The sequence below is a fragment of the Chenopodium quinoa genome, unplaced genomic scaffold, assembly GCF_001683475.1.
Source record: "Chenopodium quinoa cultivar QQ74 unplaced genomic scaffold, ASM168347v1, whole genome shotgun sequence".
Classification (NCBI taxonomy): domain Eukaryota; kingdom Viridiplantae; phylum Streptophyta; class Magnoliopsida; order Caryophyllales; family Amaranthaceae; genus Chenopodium; species Chenopodium quinoa.
In genome coordinates, this window is record NW_018744593.1 from 847031 (window position 1) to 866295 (window position 19265).

The window sequence follows — 19265 nt, forward strand, 5'->3', positions numbered from 1 at the left end:
TACCCCCCTTAAAAAAAGTTTCAGAACGAAAAATCAACCTTTTCCTCACTTTGTGTAATATTGCTGTACTCTTTTGACATACTTTTACCTTTAATATCTCCTTGAAATCAAAAGTACCGTACCATCCACCAATACCTTAGCTTCTTGCAACCGCATCACAATCCCCCACGTACATGCTACCTTCTCACAACTCCTTTCTAGCTCTTCCTTCTCACACACGCACCACATGTAAGTCCCCCCGGCCCCTATTTACACACTACCTTCTCACAACTCCTTTCTCTTCCTTCACACACACACACACACCATAATCCCTCCACGTACATACGCGTTGCCTTCTCACTACTACTTTTTATCCCCCCACCCTGCCCCCACGCACATAGTGTTTTATAAATTGTAGGTTTGTGGGTGTGTATTGGTGGTTTTTGAGAGGGTGGGTGGTTTCAGGGTAGGTAGGGTGGTTTCAACTTTTCGGAGAGCTGAATGGGCCTCGTTGTTGGGGTATTCATTCGGTTTTAGGTTTGGATTTAGGCCAAATCCAATCCGGTATGAAATGAAATTCGGTTTTCATCAATTTTCTAATCCAACTCGATTTGGTTTTTCATCAAATCCAATCCGATCCAATCAAAATTAAAATTTGGTTATTTAGATTCAATAGAAAAATACGAAATAAAATACGTACGAATTTTTTAGGGCATAATGTGATTAGAAAAAATAAAAATGCAATTATAAAAACTAAATTGGACTAATTAAGCCCATTAATTAGGGTAAAATACCCTTGCCATGTGGTCAAATCAGAGGCCAACCAGACACCAGTAGCTAACATGTTACAAATAGCTTATCCTTAAGTGACCAATTAGAGCATAACAAGTGGTAATAGAAAGGCAACCGATGACGAAAGGCTAAACAATAGTCAAATAAGTGCATTGACATGTGTGTCAAGTTTGACTGTGTCAGTTCTTCAGGAACGAAAGGAGTATTTGCTAAAAAATATTATAGTAATTTTACACAAATATATAGATTAGACATTTCCAAATGGTAAAAAGTCTAGAATCCACTAATAAAACAATTTTTTCTTTAATTATGCTTATGTGCTACCATATTCTAATACTTATCCCCAACATTTTTTTTTTAATTTTTTTTAACGGGCCCAATAAAATTTAAACTAACTTAGATATTTCATAAAAATCTACATGATATTTTTCAGTGATTTGTTGCGAGGAGAGAATATTAGAGCGAGTTACAGGGGTGAAAAGCATGGAGTACACCTGAGGGTAGATTCATTCATTCATCCACTTTAATCAAAATATGGGCGTTACCAGGTAAATTATAATCCCCCATATTTTTAAATAACTTATAAATGAAAATTTTTTATTTTATTTATAATATTTATTTGTATTTTTCCGGAGTTTAATTTTAAAAGTTTCACATTATTTTTGGGTGGAAAACTATTTTATTACAATAGGATTTTTATGTACCTATATCCTACAATTCATGATCATAAAAACAAAGCATAACCCATTTTGTTTATTCAATTGACCCATTATTTTTATGAGGCCCAATTTTACTCTTCAATTCTCTCTCCTATAAATACCCCATTAATCCCCAAATTTTTCCCACACAAAAGGTTAGTTTTATTTTTCATTCTCCTTTATTTTTATTTTCTTTTCTTTTCCTTTATTTTCTTTCTTTTCTTTTCTTTTTCCTTTTTTCTTTTCTTTTTCTTCTTTCTTTCTTTCTCCTCTTCCTACGTGAGTTGTTACTCATTGCTATCCCCACCTGCCGGCCGGACCCACCTGCCTTGTCGCCGGTGACCACCCAGCTGGTGCCTACCACTACAGCCACCGCCGACCCACCTTCTCTCACCCTTCTTTTACTTGTTTGCATTGATTTGTATAATTAAACATTAAATATTTTGGGTTTGATATTATTGTTTGATATTGATTTAATTAGTATAAAAAATGGATTTTGATGATTTAAAACTTATAATTTCATATTGTAATTGTTGTTTTAATTTTCAGATTTTGTGATTCTAAAACCTAGGGTTTTAATTTATTGAAATTAGGATTTTAGGGTTCTTATGAGCAATTAATTTGGCGCTTTTGTCCCTATTTTATTTCTAATCATTAATTTAGCATAAAAATATGTTTTTAAGGAAGTTTTAAGAAGTTTTTAATCAAATTATATTGCTGGAAATATGTTTGGGTATTAATTTATGATTGTTGATTGTTTTCTAGGAGGTGATTATTCCCTATGAGACTTTTAATTGATTAAAAGTGGCACAAAGGATTGTTACACAAGGTATGTACATGTCTACTTCGTTGTAAGTAGTATCATGTTTAGGTACTAAAAGAAAAGAACTTAGTTTCATGTTTAGAGAACTCTTGGATGTAAATTGTTTGGTTAAACATTAAATTAATTCATGTGCTTATGTTTATGAGACATGTTTTGGTGAATTAATTATTTTTGTATGGAATTAAGGATGCAAGCATTTTGAATTGGATTAATTGTTTGTATGGAATGTTGATACAAGCATATTTTTATTGGATTGGTTTACTAACCACATTTAGAATATTGAATGGAATTGAATGGTTTAAGTGAAATGAATTTATTAATTATTCCATGAGGTTATTATTATTTTATTTATTACTCAAGCATGACTTGTTAGTATGTTGAGTAAAGGCGGATTAAGCCGAAATGGCTAGGTGGGTTGACTATGTTCAACAATTTTGGATATCTTAGAAGTTTAATGGAATTAAAGGTCAATTTGTGGTGTGATCATCGTTGTCCTAAATAAGATTAAAAGTGAATTATATGTATGATGATTACGTATGGTTTACTTGAATGAGTCGGCTATTAATTAAACGTGTAATCACGTAATGTGAAACATGGATGAGAAATAAAACTCTGGAAAGCGTGCACTTCTAGGGTATTGACAATTATGGGTTGGGGTACATGGTGGTAGCCCGTGGCTTTTTGAGACTTGTTTGATCAACATGTTCTCTTTTCTTTTATTTACATTTTTATTTTATAATGAAAGTTAGATGGGATCCTAGACTAACTTTGTGAGAATGGAGTTGCGTTCATTCCTGCATCGCGCTATATTTTTATTTTAAATGGTCATTTGGGACCAAAATAATTTGGTGGGTTGGACAACCTCGTCTATTGCTTACTCCAAATTAAATTAAATTAATTAAATTTAATATAAAGAGTTAAGTGATTGGAATTAGTTAGTAAGTAAGTTGAGTTGGTTGAACTATTTAAGTAAGGAGTCTTGATTGATGAATTTTTGTTGTATGGGTGTTTATTTTATTAGTTGAGCATGCTAGGTTTGGTGCGTTGTAGCTTATATGTACTCAGCTTTGCTGATTGCGTGCTTTTGTGTGTTTTCTTTTGGTCACGGCCTTCGCCTTTCAATGACCCTGTGATAATCTAATTATTACACTTGTATTATTAGGGAGCAGTATTGCACAGGTTAGCTTGATGATGTGAAATCCAGGGATTTGACATACGCATTGTCAAGGGATTGTGTGATTGAGAGTATTCGTTCTTTGTGTTGAACTTATTTATGTTTATTATTTCGTTTATATTTTAGGATTTTGAATATTGATTTGGTTTTAATAAGAGCCTTATATGGTTCCAGTTTGTAAGCTTTGACTATTGGTTTTTGAACTATTTTATTTTACCGATTTAAGTTTGGATTTTCCGCTGCGATATTCTGATAAAGCCTTAACGTTTTATCACGTGGCGATAACATGCCAATGATTTCCCTCTATTTTATTTAAAGTAAGTGATTTGAAAAAGGGAGGATTATTAGGGTGTTACATAAATCACAGACAATGTTATCGATTTATAATAAAATGGGTACAATGGTGTATGAGTAATAATTGATTTGTGTGACCAAAAAAAAAAAAAAGATTTTGTCCCAATAACCGGCTAATTATAACGGTTGATGGAGAATGAGTAAAGATACATCTCTAATATTTTATATTATTATTATCCCTTTTCATAAAGTGTAACAAAAATGGGGCTTGCCCTTCTCTTTCACCCAAAAAAAATAAAATAAAAATAAAAATAAATAAATAAATAAAGTGTAACAAAAACACATATCAAATACTTACTTAAATTCAAAACATAAATCATAAATATTCAAAACAAGTTACCAAGTCAAACTGCTCCCAAATTTATATGTATCTTGTACAATTATAAATATATTTCAAAAATTAGTTTTATTATTCCAAAATTGATTTTTTTTTTTTCAAAACCTACATGTGGAGACTGTTTTCATAAATTTATGGAGTCAGAAATTATATAAGTGTGTTTTTGATAAATCTGACTCTCCCTCTAAACTTAACTCCACATTCTGAGAAATTGTTTAAAATAAGAAATATGATAATGTTGTATAATATTGATCTACTCAGATCATTCCATAATTTTTACATTCCAAAATTAAATTTTTGTATTGACCATCATTTCTAATATATAACAATATAATGATGCATTTGTTAATGAAAAGGAGTTCACTAACACTTATATACTAAATTCGTAAATTTATTAATTTACTAAACCGTATATCACACGACACTATACAAACTATAGATACGGATTGGTCCACCTTGTGTTGTGTTTTTTTTAAGGGCCACCCCCCTCCAAAAAAAAAAAAAGAACAGTAAAAACCTTCTAAATCATTATTCATTACCGGTTTGATGAGATGAAACCCATGCCATTAGAGTGGAATAATCAAATTAAAAGTCATCCTATATCCAAATGATGGAAGTGAACTGCTTTTTTTTTTCTTTTCTTTTTTATCCATCCATCAAAGGGAAAAACAAAATAAACAAAAAATGCAAACATCAATGGAAGGTTACGTGTAATGTCACTTCTCATTACAACAATAAAAAATTGAGTTGCGTGAGGTGGTGGGGATGTCAAATATGTGGCTAATTGGTGAAGTTTTGGTAGCAACATCTTCAATTTGGTCATTTCTTGTCACCTACGAGTATAATACGATTGCGAGTTTGCTAAATACCATAGCCGCTCTCTCTTCCTTGGCCCCTCCTCGCTTTCTATTGTCATCCTCCACCTTATAATAATATTGTCTTCGACTTTATTTAATTGACACATTTGACTAGCACAAAAGTTTAGATTAATTTAATTGACTTCTTATTTTATTGTATATATGATCAACAGTTATAAAGATGGGCACAAGCCAAGTTATATAGGCCTACATGTCGTGCCACAGGTCATGCCTATAACAAATTAAGAAAAAGTCGTGTTGTGTTGAGCTCATGCCAATCATTCAAAAACGAATCTCATGCATAACTCAGTTCATGTGTCTTGTCGTGTCATTAGGTCCCTTTACTCTTTTAGTAACTTTATATATTTGTAAAATTTGTTAAAACAATTCTGACCATCTTTTAGTGCTCGCATCGGGCTCATACCTAATTTTGAAAATAAAGTCCATGCGCGGATCATGACCTAATGGTGTGACTCTCGTGCCGTCTCAGACTTGTGAGTTATGCGAGCTCATGCTTGGTCGGGCCATTTTCATGTAATGCCTTATTGGCCCTTGTGTAGTGTCGTTTCAACCCATGTCCGTCTCTAGCAGACCTGGCAAACGGGTCATTCCGGTTAGGTCATTTCAGGTCGGGTTGCTTTCGGGTCAGCAAATATTCGGGTCGGGTCGGGTCTTGTTAATTTGGGTCAAATTCGGGTCAACACTTCGGGTTGAGTTCGGGTCAAATTAAGTTCGAGTTGGGTCAGTTTGGGTCGTGTCAGTTCGGGTCGTGTCAATTTTCAGGACTAGTTTTTGGGTTAAGTTCGGGTCGGGTCAGTTCAAGTTGGGTCAAGTTCAGGTCGGGTCGTCAAAAATAAATTCACTTAAAAAAATTGTCTCTTATTTCAATAATAGTATAAACTTTTATACGATATAATAATAGAAACTAAAGTAAATTTCTTTTTTTAAAAAAAAGTGAGTACCTATCGGGTCACTTTGAGTCGGATAATTTTCGAGTTGGGTCGTGTCGGTTCAGGTCAATCAATTTGGGTCACTTAGGGTTGGTTTAACTTTGAGTTTCGAGTCATTCGAGTCAGGTCATTTCGGGCATCGGGTCACGTTACGTTCGCGTCAACTCCACTTCGGATCATGTTCGGGTTGGATTGGGTTCGTTCGGGTTCGGATTCGGGTCATTTTTAGTTCAATTTTAGGTTGCAGGTCGGGTCATTCTAGTCGGATTATTTGGGTCGGATCAAGATTGCCCGGTCTATTCTCTAGTGTTTTTTTTAACGAGGTATTTTTCCGTTATTAAATTTAGTGGACACCAGTGGATGGTGGCTAAAAAGTGAGACTAGAAAAATAATAAAAATGAGTAGGTAAGTAGGTTCACGCCAATTATGGATAGTAAACTGTGTCAATTAGATAGGATAGATTTAATGATAATAATAGAGTTAAGTTCACTATAAGCTTTTATCATCAAAAGTTAGTAATTTAATTGAATAACTATTATAATAACTAATAGGTAAAAAAAAAAAAAAAGTTTTATCCGTGAAATTATTTTAAGCTCGTGAAAAATGATTAAATCCATGAAATATCAATTAAAGTGAGCAGGACTTAACAGGTCAGGCTAATACTATGTTTAAGTTAGCAAAGGCTATACGCCCTTACTATCCAAACCTGATATATATAATTCCCTTTACGAATTAAATGTCAAATTTTTTGTTGATTATTTATCATCAAATACTACCTAAAGTATTACATAATTATCCATTTTATCAGTATTAATCAAAATTGTCAAAATTTTTGTTTATTACTAGATTAGTGCCCGTGCAATGCACGGTAGTAATAATCTTTTTTCCCATAATTAATTTGTGATGTAATATAAAAATACGACAACTCATATGGAATAAATAAATGCAAATGTATATAAGAAAGATGAAATAATAAGACAAAAATTATTAAAACTACAATTGAGAAAAAAAAATATTATTTTTGATTATTGTGTTCAAAATATTTTAAAATAGTGTACATTATATTTTTGATTAGTTGTGTTGAAAATATTTTAAAATAGTGTACAATATATTATATTAATGATGCATGTTATTCCCAATAAAACTATACAATGTAGATGTTGTATGGGGTTTTATAAATGAATTCATTTAGTCCCAAACTAAAATTCTATACAAATACAATGTACTTCCAAAAAATAAGCTAAGTAGAATAATTTTTTTAAAAAAAACTTAAAGCTAAAATCATATATTTTATTTGCAAGAAATATTTTTAATGATAGCTTGACATATATCCAAAATGATCGATGTAAGCATGAACTGTTTTGAGTAATAGTTAATAGATTTTTTGAAGGGAAAAAATGTTATAAATTGGTAAAATTATTACAGAAATATTTAATAGAAAACTTACTCAATTATTATTATTATTTCATAAGATTTCAAATCAACACCACGAATAGATTTTTTTTTTTTTTCATTGAATCCCACTATTGTACAACTATATAATGGTAATTTAAATGTTAATATTGTATTTTTAGCCCCAGTATTATTTTACACTCTCCATCATATTTCAACCTTCTAAATTATAGCTTATTATTTTTTAATTAAAAGGTCTCAAAATCTTGTGTAACTATTTTAAGTAAATAGAATATGAAATAAAAAGGAATACAATTATTATAATATATAAGATTAAGAATAATATATTATTATAGTTGTATTATCCAAATATTCCAAAAATAAAAGATTTTTGCTAAAAAGGGAGAGAAGAGTTTTGGAGGGAAAAAACAGCACCAGGAAATGATACATGTCATTCCTGATGTCTGTTTTAGTATTATATTATTGATACATAAATACTGTTTAAAGTATTACATAATATTGTTATAATTAGTGTTAATCAAAATTTATTTTAATTTGATATGTGATATATAGGATTTCATTACACGTGAAGGATAGGGATATTTATTTGTTACTCTTGTTTTAGAGGTAATTTTATGATAAAGATGTAGGGATGAGATATTTTTTTTTTTTCCATTTGAATAGACCTTTTAAAAATATAACTACTCTAGTTTTAAGTGTTTCGATAGGATGCATTGTTGCAATGCAACCGTTCAACAATATAAAATAACACATATTTTAATTTATGAATAGTAATGGTGAGTCCAAGGCAGTTAACCTTTATTATTATTTTATGAGCTCAAATGACGCTTATTATTATTAAGGAGTACATAATTTTCCTTATTGTTATTATTAGGAGGTGACAAGGATAAGAAAGAAATTTAAATAATTTAAAACAATAATCATAATTCATTTTCAAGACACACTAATGGAAACGGCTTTTTTATTTTGATTGAAAACCAGAAATTCCATAAGCAAAAAAAATTCTCCCTCCGTTTTTTTTTTATTTGCATCACTTGTAAATGCGCAGAGTTTTAGAAGAATAAATTTGGTATAATATAATAATATGAGTGGGTGAATAATTTATTATGGTAAAAGTGATATGTGGACCATGAAAGTGAAAGTATGTGAGATAGAGTAATGGGGACCATGAAAGAGAAATGATAAATTAATTTGAATGAGGTTTAAAATAAGAGAAAGAAATAATAAAATATAGTATAAAGTTTCCATTTATAGAAGTGATGCAAATAAAAAAAACAAATATAAAAGAAAAGTGATGCAAATAAAAAAAAATGGAGGAAGTATGTATATATAATTATTGTGGCTGTTTGAGATTCTTAAAACAATTTTATTAATTAAACATGGTTGAACTAGTGGAATGAACTATATTATGTTGGGTTATTGTTTTACGGCTAGTTCATTTTAGCTTAAGACATAATTTTGTAACCTAAAACCCGTCATTAAGAGGGCGTTTGGTAGAATAATTTTAAATGTAGGAAACAGATTCAATTAAGTGTTTTCATTTTTAGTTATTTGGTATGAATTAAAAGTAACAAATACCGTTTTGGATGGTAACATAATCCCCCAATTTGTTACCCTTGACAAATTAGTGAAAACAAAATACGTTTCCTTACTCAATCACAATCTATTCGAATTGTTTACATTCCACTAAGATACCAAACATTTAGTAAATGTAACATTTATCATTACCCTTTTCCCTATTTATTTGAATCTTTTCCGTTTTATTTATGGTGTTTATACCAAACACCCCCTAAATTTAGCACTTAACACAAACAAAGTACAAGTTGATATCTTCAGAAGCACGTTTCACCCTTACAAAAGGGTGGATTTAGCTCAAATTTGTTTTGTAACACTAGACGAAGTATTACTTGGCGTCTTTAATTGCATGTTTCATTGCAACAAAAGGGTGGATTTAACTCAAAGTTTCCATCAAAGGGAAAACGAGAGTATGGGACGACATTTTGTGGGAAGCAAGAAAATGATTGAAAATGACACACCATTTGGAACGTGGCTATGTGCCTATGTTACCAAAAATGTTGGGTCCTCTCTTAATTCTTGAGAATCGTATTACACCACAGAATATATGATATCTAAATTATCTTCCATTTTTCATCTTATATTTTAGCCAACACGAGACAATTATGAAAAATTTCATGACATGACATCTAAATGCACCCAACATGCATTTCTTTCCCCACACACAAAGAAATTCAGGGCCTTTTTTGTGTGTTTTTGTGGATGTTATGAAATGTAAAACATCAGTACTTTGATCCTAATTTAAAATCTTTATAACTTTTGATCCTAATTTCAGAATAAGGCTTATAATATATTGTTGGAAATCCCTAAAAGTCTAAATTCTAATACTATTAAATTCACATTGTTATCTTTTGTATAATTTGTTATGGCCTAAATATAGCAAGGGTATCAATTTTGGGCTCGGTTTAGGATTTTGCTCATATCTCTTCCATTTTAAATCGGATTTGGGATTATGATATATGTCAAAAATATTGTATTAAGGAATCTAGCCACATAAGTCTCATGCCAAAAATCAAAGGTTCGGAAAAGAGTGGGTTCAGTATTGGACTAAGGTAATGAGAAAAAGAAATTGGACTAAGATTTATGGATTTTGGGCTAAACAAAGGAGTTTAGGCTAAATTTAAAACGTTTGGGGCTTAGGAAAAAGTCTTTGGGTTAGAAAAGGCTATGGGCTAGGATAATTGGGAAAGTCGAGCAACGTAAACTCTTAGCTACACACTTGTGTAGCTAATCTAGCTGCACCACTACACCCATATATATGAACATATAATACTTTAAAAATGAACATACGTTAATTTTTCCCTTCCTTATATCTTAATCCACTCTCTTCTTCTTTCTTAAAATTATTAATTTTCTCTCTCCTCATTTTTCTTCTGTACTCGAATTTTATTTTATTTTTTTTTTAAAAAGTTAATTTTACTTTCTTACCTCATTTTCCTTCCATCTTTATACTTCATTGTCCTTCTACTTCGGATATTCTCCAATTCGTCACCATTGTAACATTCTCCATCATCATCATCTTCGCCGCGAATGTTATAATTTTGTTGATTTTTATCAATTTTGCATTTGTAATTCCTAATCTATCACGTCATAGATCAATAATTATTGTCTCTATGATGAACCAAGATTAGATTTAAAGTGGATATTCAGATTTTTAGAGTTAAAAATTTAAAATAATTACAATCGAACTTGTGTTATGTATAAAAAAAAAAAACTAAAAAAAAAAAAATAATGAACATGCAGTACTTTAAAATTGAACATTTTGTACAAAATGAATATTTAGTACATTAAAAATGAACATTAGTATATAAAAAACTGAACATATTTTAACGATAAATTTTATCTTTATTTTTTTGTTAATAATTATATTCAATGAATTTGAACCTATAAGAATATATGAAAATCATGTTCATTTTTAATATACTAAATATTCATAATTTTTGTGAACGTATTCATTTGCTTACGTGTTTATTTTTTTTTTATAATAAACGTTAATTTTATTTAATGTGTTCATATATTTATATGAAATGTTCATTTTATTATGTGTGGTCGAGTTATTCTATGATTTTATGATAAATGTTCATTTTTAATATACGAAATATTCATTTTTTTTACGTGTTCACTTTTTATTAGTAAATGTTTTTTTTTAATTTTTTATTTTATTTTATTTTATTTTTTACGTGTTCATTTTTTTTATAACTGAATGATCATTTTATTTTTCATGTGTTCATAATTTTTTTTTTTTTTTTTTTATTTATTTTTTTTTACCAAATGTTCAATTTTAAGGTTGTGATCCATCAATTTTATGTTATATGTGATAATCATGTTTACTTTTAATATACTAAATAATCATTTTTTTTACACATGTTCACTTTTAAATACTAGATGTCCATTTTTTTTACGTGTTCATTTTTTTATTACTGAGTGTTCATATTGTTTTACTAAATGTTCATTTTATAGGGTGTAGTGTAGCTATCTTAGCTGCACAAGGGTGCATTTAAGACTTATTGGTCAAGCAATCATCGGATTATCCTTTACATAAGCCAGACCAAATTTGGCGATGATATAAATTTCAATCATTGGGTTTTATTTAGGGAGACACATTTTGGTGTCTACGGTACACTTTATATATATATATATATATATATATATATATATATATATATATATATATATATATATATATATATATATATTATATATATATAGGATCATATGAGACCACCCCCCTTATGTGAGAACCCTATTATATGTGAGGACATATTACAACCGTGGATTAATTGCATCTAATGGCTACAATTTATCCCAATCAAATGTAATGTCAAATACAAACTTCCAGCGCTTTCTCTCTCCTCCTTCATTCGACGCTCCATTTTTCTTCCTCCTCCTTCAATTTCTCTGCTCCCTTCTTACTACTCTCTTCCTTTGCTTTGATTCTTCATCAATTCTGCTTCTAACTTCATTGATTCTTTGTCAAGGTAATTTTCGTTGATTTTAGTTTGATTTTCGTTGATTTTAGTTTGATTTTCGTTGATTAAAGTTTGATTTTCTTTGATTAAAGTTTGATTTTCGTTGATTATAGTTTGATTACTTAATGGTTTTGTCAATTTTTTTGCGATTTTTAGCGATTTTCGTGCGATTTTTGGGGATTTTCGAACTTATTAGTTGATTCTAGTTTTAATTTTGCTTCATTTGTTAATTTAGGGTTCTTTATAGTGTAATTCGAACTTTTATTTATAATTTCTGAGGTTATGAATGGTTATAGAAATTGATTTTGTAAATATTGGTACTTGCATTTCACTAATTTGTGCTTAAATTTTGATGCACACTAAGTGTTTGACAATATTCCCCAATGAATCCTATTATTTTATCAATTTCAAATGTAGTACATATTTAATTGATGATCTTCTTATTTTATATTTCCTAAGATTGTATTGAGTCTCGGCTTAGATCCTATGACCAATAACGTTATACAAGAATTGAAAATCGAACCTAGCAGAGTTGTCTCAAGACTGATTTTGTTTTGGTGGGTATGGATGTGTGATTCTGGTGCAAAACAAGATTGATGGACAACCTTATGTAGTGAAGAAAGTCAAGCTTAGTGTCAACTTGGAAATTCGATATAATGATGTTTTCAGGTATTGTGAATCTTTTGGTTGATTGAATAGTATTAATACCGTAATCACACATCTAAAACTATAGTACATTAACAACTATTCTAATATTTTCTCAAACAATAAACTAGTTTACAGAAATAATATCATATAGTTTACTCTATCGTATACTCTAGCTTCTAGGTGTTGTGACATTTACAGCATCAATTTCTATGGTTGTATTGACTGTGGGTTGTCTTACATGTGTCTTTAAGTTTTGTTTCCTATTGATGTATGAGGCTTGTTGTCCTCGTGGTGTCTCTGGCTAGTTTGGGTGTTAATTTGACCTCAGATAGTTGGATGCAGATATGTCAAGAACTTTTTTTTTTTTTTTTTTTTTCTGTTGTATGCTTGTTAACTTTGTGATTATAAGACTAGACTTGTCTGTAACCATTTAAGAATTTTCAAGCATGAAAGTGAGTTACATCAGACTGGTCACATTACAATATAATTTGGTCTTCAAAGTAAACATGGGCATAATATTACAGTGTATTTTACTTTGTTTAGTTAAATATCTTTAGTTTAGCTAAATATCTAAATTGGATAACGGTTGAAAAGAGATTAGAAACCCAAGCCATTATTTCCTTGTCCTATCAGTCAGCTGATTTATTTGGAGTCTCAATATTTTGCTCATTTGTCAAATGAACAATTATTTTTTACTCATTTGTCAAATGAGCAAAAAAATCCAATGCTCCTTTGTCAAATGAGTAAACTATTTAATGCTCATTTGTCAAATGAGCAAATGATTCTTGCTCATTTTGTCAAATTATTGCTCATTTGTGAGTGTGTTTGAATGTTTTAAATATGTTAGCCTACTAGCTCAATGGTAGAGCATTGTGCACATGCACAAAAGATGTGGGTTCGAATCCCACGTAGGTTCATTTATGTAAAGTGGAGACACAAGTTTGTATGAGAGTTTAATTGTAAAAGTTTATGTAGTTATAAATCATTTCAAACTAGTTTTTTGCTCATATAATTTAGAACGAATTTAATTTGTTTTTTTATTTATTAATTTTGTTTGTTTATAGAGATAACCTATGTAGGAATTGAACCTGCATCCCCTATGCATTTGCATAGTGCTCTACCAATTGAGCTAATAGGTTTTATAATATGTTTTAAATCATTTTCTATGTTATAAATTTTTAATCAGTTCATTTGATAAATCAACAAAGAATTGTTTACTCATTTGATAAAATGAACAGAGAATTGTTGCTCATTTGATAAATGAGCAAAGATTTATTTGCTCGTCTAATAAATGAAAAAAAAAATTATGTGCTCAATTGATAAATAAGCAAATAATTGCTTGCTCATTTGACAAATGAGCAAGATTTTTTTGCTCATTTGACAAATGAGCAAGAATTATTTGCTCATTTGACAGAATGAGCAAAGAATAATTTGCTCATTTCACAAAATGAGCAAAGAACAATTTGCTCATTTGACAAAATGAGCAAAGAATAATTTGCTCATTTGAAAAATGAGCAAATAATTGCTTGCTCATTTGATAATTTTTTTAATAGTCAATAATCATAGGTCACGATCAAGAAGTATTCACGAATTATATTTCTCTCCTCAGACTTATAGATTAGAAGAGACCAAGCATTCAATCCTAAACCATACACTAGAAGAAACAATGCAAAACAAAACCATTATAGCATAAAATATGAATTATAGACCTTTATAACCTTAGTTCTTCTTAAAGCTCATAATTTGTCAGCCATGAGTTGACAATATGCATTTGACCCCTCTATAGAAGTTAAACAAATTTGCAGTAAGTTAGCAACTTAAATATTTTTCATATGATATATTTCATTTGCATAAAAGATTTACTTTAAGTGGGCTTCCTGATGGCTTTCCTGTATTGAAACTCTCCTGCCTTGCTACCACTAACTAGATATTTACCATTAGTGGACCATGCTATGCAGAGTACCCAAATTTTGTGTCCTATACAAGAAAAAACCGAAGGAACTTAATGATACTAATAAAGAAAGACATAAGCAAATAGGAGTATCAGACAAATGAAATACACACAAGCAAACAACACCATTATTAAGACACAAAAGCTCCCAATTCACTGAGCATTACTTCATTCACACATTCACAAACCTTTCTCCCCGAGTTTCCAAAATTTTGATAATAAAATCTTACTACTCATTTATCCTACACAAACATCTCTGTATAATGAACCGACAGACACAAGAACACAACACCATTAAATTTGCTACGGTTGCATAATGTACATGTCATTTCCAAAGTTCATTTTCCGCATCAAAAGTATCCGAAGTAATATCTACGAACTCTTTCAAAACAAATCATTGATAATAGAGTACCAAGTCACAAGATTTCTAACAAGCATTTTATCAAACACCTTGTATGCACTATCAGGATATTCATAAGTGTCATAAAAATGCCCCAATAACCCCTTTTAAACCAAGTTTTAATTGCAACACAATTACAGAAATAGTCACCTCCATCTCACACGAACCAACAACAATAGCACATGTTCCATTTCTACAAAAATTAATTTTCGAATGACTTGACACCAAAACAAGAACATTTAATAGGAAATTTAACGAAAACTAACAAAGATTAACATGTAATATGAAAATGTTAACGAAAACCCTAAATTAAGAACAATCAAAGTCAAAAATCAAGCAAAAATTAGAATATCAAACTCGAATAACCAAAATTAAGAGCATTCATATTCGAAATTTCAGAACACAAAAATCGAATGTTAGAACATCAAATTAAAAAGTATACTTAATTAAATTAAGATCACTCAAATTGAAAATTTTAACGAAAATCTGAAAATAAAGAGCATGAAATTTGAAAATTACTAGCCAAAATTAAGAACATCACTTACTTGTTTATTGTTCAATGAAGCTTGTTGATTCTTGTTGTTACTGAAATCTGACATAAATTAAACGAATTTGTGTTCAAAATCCTTGAATCTCATTGAAATTGTGATTGGAGCTCATAAGTTCTTCTGCCTAAGTTCTTCTGATGAGCAGTAAGTAGTTTTCTATAAAGGGGGAAAAGTTTGGTTTTATTACTATTTTGCCATTATAGAGGCGCGTTTGATGCGAGCCGTTGATGACGTTTGATCTTAAGGCCTAGATTTGTTCTCATATATTAGTAGTGTTCTCACATAAGGACATGTTTTTACCGGATCCTGACCCTATATATATATATATATATATATATATATATATATATATATATATATATGTATGTATATATAATTTGCAGTTTTATCTCAAACTGGAAATTTTATGGATCGATTTGAATACAGCAAAAGTAAAACCGTTACAATTAAATAATCATCAAGGAAGTATATTATTATTAAATGAAGATAGATCTTTGCTAAATTTAGGATCCTTTATATCCTCTTGAATTTAAATCCTAATTAATTCCATATGGGCAAAAACTCCATCCAATTATTGGGCTCTAGGCAAAGGCCCAAGCCCAAAGAAAAGGTTCATGTAGATCAAATGAAGTTCTATCTTAAAATTAATAGCTCTATATGCACGTGATGCATATCTTAATTTAAGGAAATCATATTGTTGAAGTAAGTTGTATAAATACTAAGGATGAATAACTATAAAAATTTGACATTTACCATCAAATGCCATTGAATGTACTTTGTTGTTTTATACTAATTGTAACAATTGGGTTTTTGTACTATTAACACTCTTAAATCCTTAGTAATTTTATGTGTACGATGACCTTAATTATTTATCGCTTGCATTTAAAACTAAATTGTTTTTTAAAATGATTTATTATTGACACTAGATCAATTTTTCATACTTGTATAGCTATATGGAAAATGCTACTAAAATATCACATATAAGGAGTGAAAAGAGAGGATACTTAATTGAATTAAACATCAATTATATCGATAAATATGTAATTTATAATGCACTCATAGAACCAATTTAAAAAATGTACTAAATTTTATATCCAACCATTGTCCTTGTATTATATTATTGATTAAATTGTACTTCATATTATTTGTACACCAAATTATATTATGAAAAAGCATCACATATTCGCATGCATCCGCCTTGAATGCTAGCTCAGCATACTCAAATATCTACAGATCAAACAAAAATAGAGTGTAACAATATTAATATGGTAAATTATGAAATCTAACTTATTGGAAATATGTTTTTTTTTTAAAATTAGAACCATATTGAACCATCAACTCTCACGGGTCCGTCAGTTCAACAACACAAAGAATTGAGAATGTAAGAAAATCCTCTATTCCCAAACATATGTAAATGATAAACTTGTAAAATCAAAATCTACAAAATGAGTTTCCTACCACTTTCACCAAACATGCTTGATTATCGGGAATATGCTTCTTATTGTACGTTCTTTTAGGAAATGATGCTTGCCTAGTTGCAAAATGCGGATGATGTCTTCACTTTAGTGGTATTTCTATTACGCAATTTTCTGACGTAGCTAATTAGGGAGCACTACTTTAATAATTTTGTGGATTAGATTGAGATATTATTTCCCTTTTAGCAATTTGTAACGGAAAAAGATTGTTAGTGGGAAATTGTTACATGATTATTGGTCTAAGGAGCATGCTTTACATAAAGTTTATTTTAATAATGAAAAATCTTTATGATTGGTCCTCAAAATGATTAAATGAAACAATTTGCTCAATGCACAAACAAATTTGACCATAAATTGATTAAAGTTCTACCACTAAAATTATTAAAGAGACATTATAATATTAGTGATTGTATCGTACAATTCATTCAGCTGGCAACATAGATCATCTGTAACTATATTAGTCTTAATACAAGATTGCTGAGACAACTATCTTTTTTAATTACATGATATTAGTGCTTTAAGTAGCCATATGACCATATCCATGCACTCTTTTTACAATTATGGTTGGTCCATTTGCTTTAATTTAGCTTTGTCCAATTATTTCATTTTCTTTACTTGTACGCATCTAGCTTAGATATAGAAATTTTTATTAAGATGTTGTGAAACCTAACGCTTTTGATTTGGAGCGAGGGATGATATTTTATAATTTCATAAAAAAAAAAAAGGCGTGGTTAGTTTTAAATAGGGTGTTTTGAGGGGTGGTTATTTACAATATGTCCAAAAGATAGTGACAAATCTATTACTCTATACTAAAACATACAAGTAGTTTTTTTTGAGGGAATTTTCCCTCCTAAACTCTAATTTTTTTTTTTTTTAAAGTATTAATTTGTTTAGGAAATTCACTATATCTATTTATTACTATGACTTTTTTTGAAGACTATTATTATAATTGATTGACTATTATGTTATATTTTGTATTTCTCTAAAAACTTCTATATTTCGATTATCAATAATTTAAAAACGAGCAAGGCTCGGGATTATCAAGTGATATTTTACATGCTAAACCCCTCAAAAACTAGTTGAGAAAAAAATCCGACAACCATCGCGCGCTTATCACCTTGCTTCTTAAGAACTCTAATAATTATCTAGAAACTTAAGAGGGATTGTAATATCTCCCCGTTCGTTGTTGTGCATACGAAATATTTAGACTCGTGACCCCTTTATAAAGAGTACTATAGAGTCTTAACTCTCTTACAAGAGTTAGGTATTCTAAAATTTATCCTAAATCGATCTAGAATACAAAAGATAATAGAAAATTTAAGCTCAATTCAACTTAATTAATCATATCTCACTGTGTTTATTTTTTAGCGTCCCATTTTGATTTTTGTATTATTCATATATATTACTTTAACCAATGTTTATGCTTTATACATAAAATTAAATATAGTAATATGAGTAATTGTTAGAATCATCTCAGTGATAGTTTTCAAATATCAACTTTTTATAATCTATACATATTGATAACTAAAGATATTATTGGTCAAAGTAACGTGTTGACAAATGTACCGGTCAAAATGGGACCCAAAAAAAAATGGAGTATTAGCTTATTAGAAATGATCAAATCAAATCTGACAAAATTAGATTATTACTTTTTATTTGCATTTACTTATCGCTATATATCTTTAAATCTAGAATATAAAAAATATGACAAGTTCACTTGAAAATACGCGCACATTAATATGAATGTAATGATATCTCATTTAATAGTGTTTTTTATTTTAATGATTGGTATACAAAATAAAGTCAAAGTTTATTCAAATATATAAAGAAGATAATAATATTAGAAACGCGCGCTCAAATTAGATCAGAGTGAACTAGATACAATCAAATAGGATATAATTATGATTAGTATTAAAGAAATTGAGTATCAAGCAACCTTAGATCAATTGGCATGACTAGATATACTTCCTTTGTTTGATCTGATTAGCCGATATGATTATCAATTTCGAAATTAACACACGTAACATCATCTGATTTGGGTATTTATACCCTGCCATGTAGACCAATTAGAGTCTAACACGTGTTATCCTAGGGAGAGCCCAAAATGGACCTACCAGGGCTTGACACATGGCAGACAGATATTCCATGTAGGATTAGCGGCCTTTAAGGCCCAAATTCCTAGACAACCCGTTGGACCTAGGTCTCTGTAACCTAGGATGGGGGCACGCATCCCAAGACCCTATAAAAGGGAGATGTATCCCACCTAGGGAACAGACGACAGTGATCAGAAAGAGAGAAACTCAGAAATTGAGGCAGTCAATG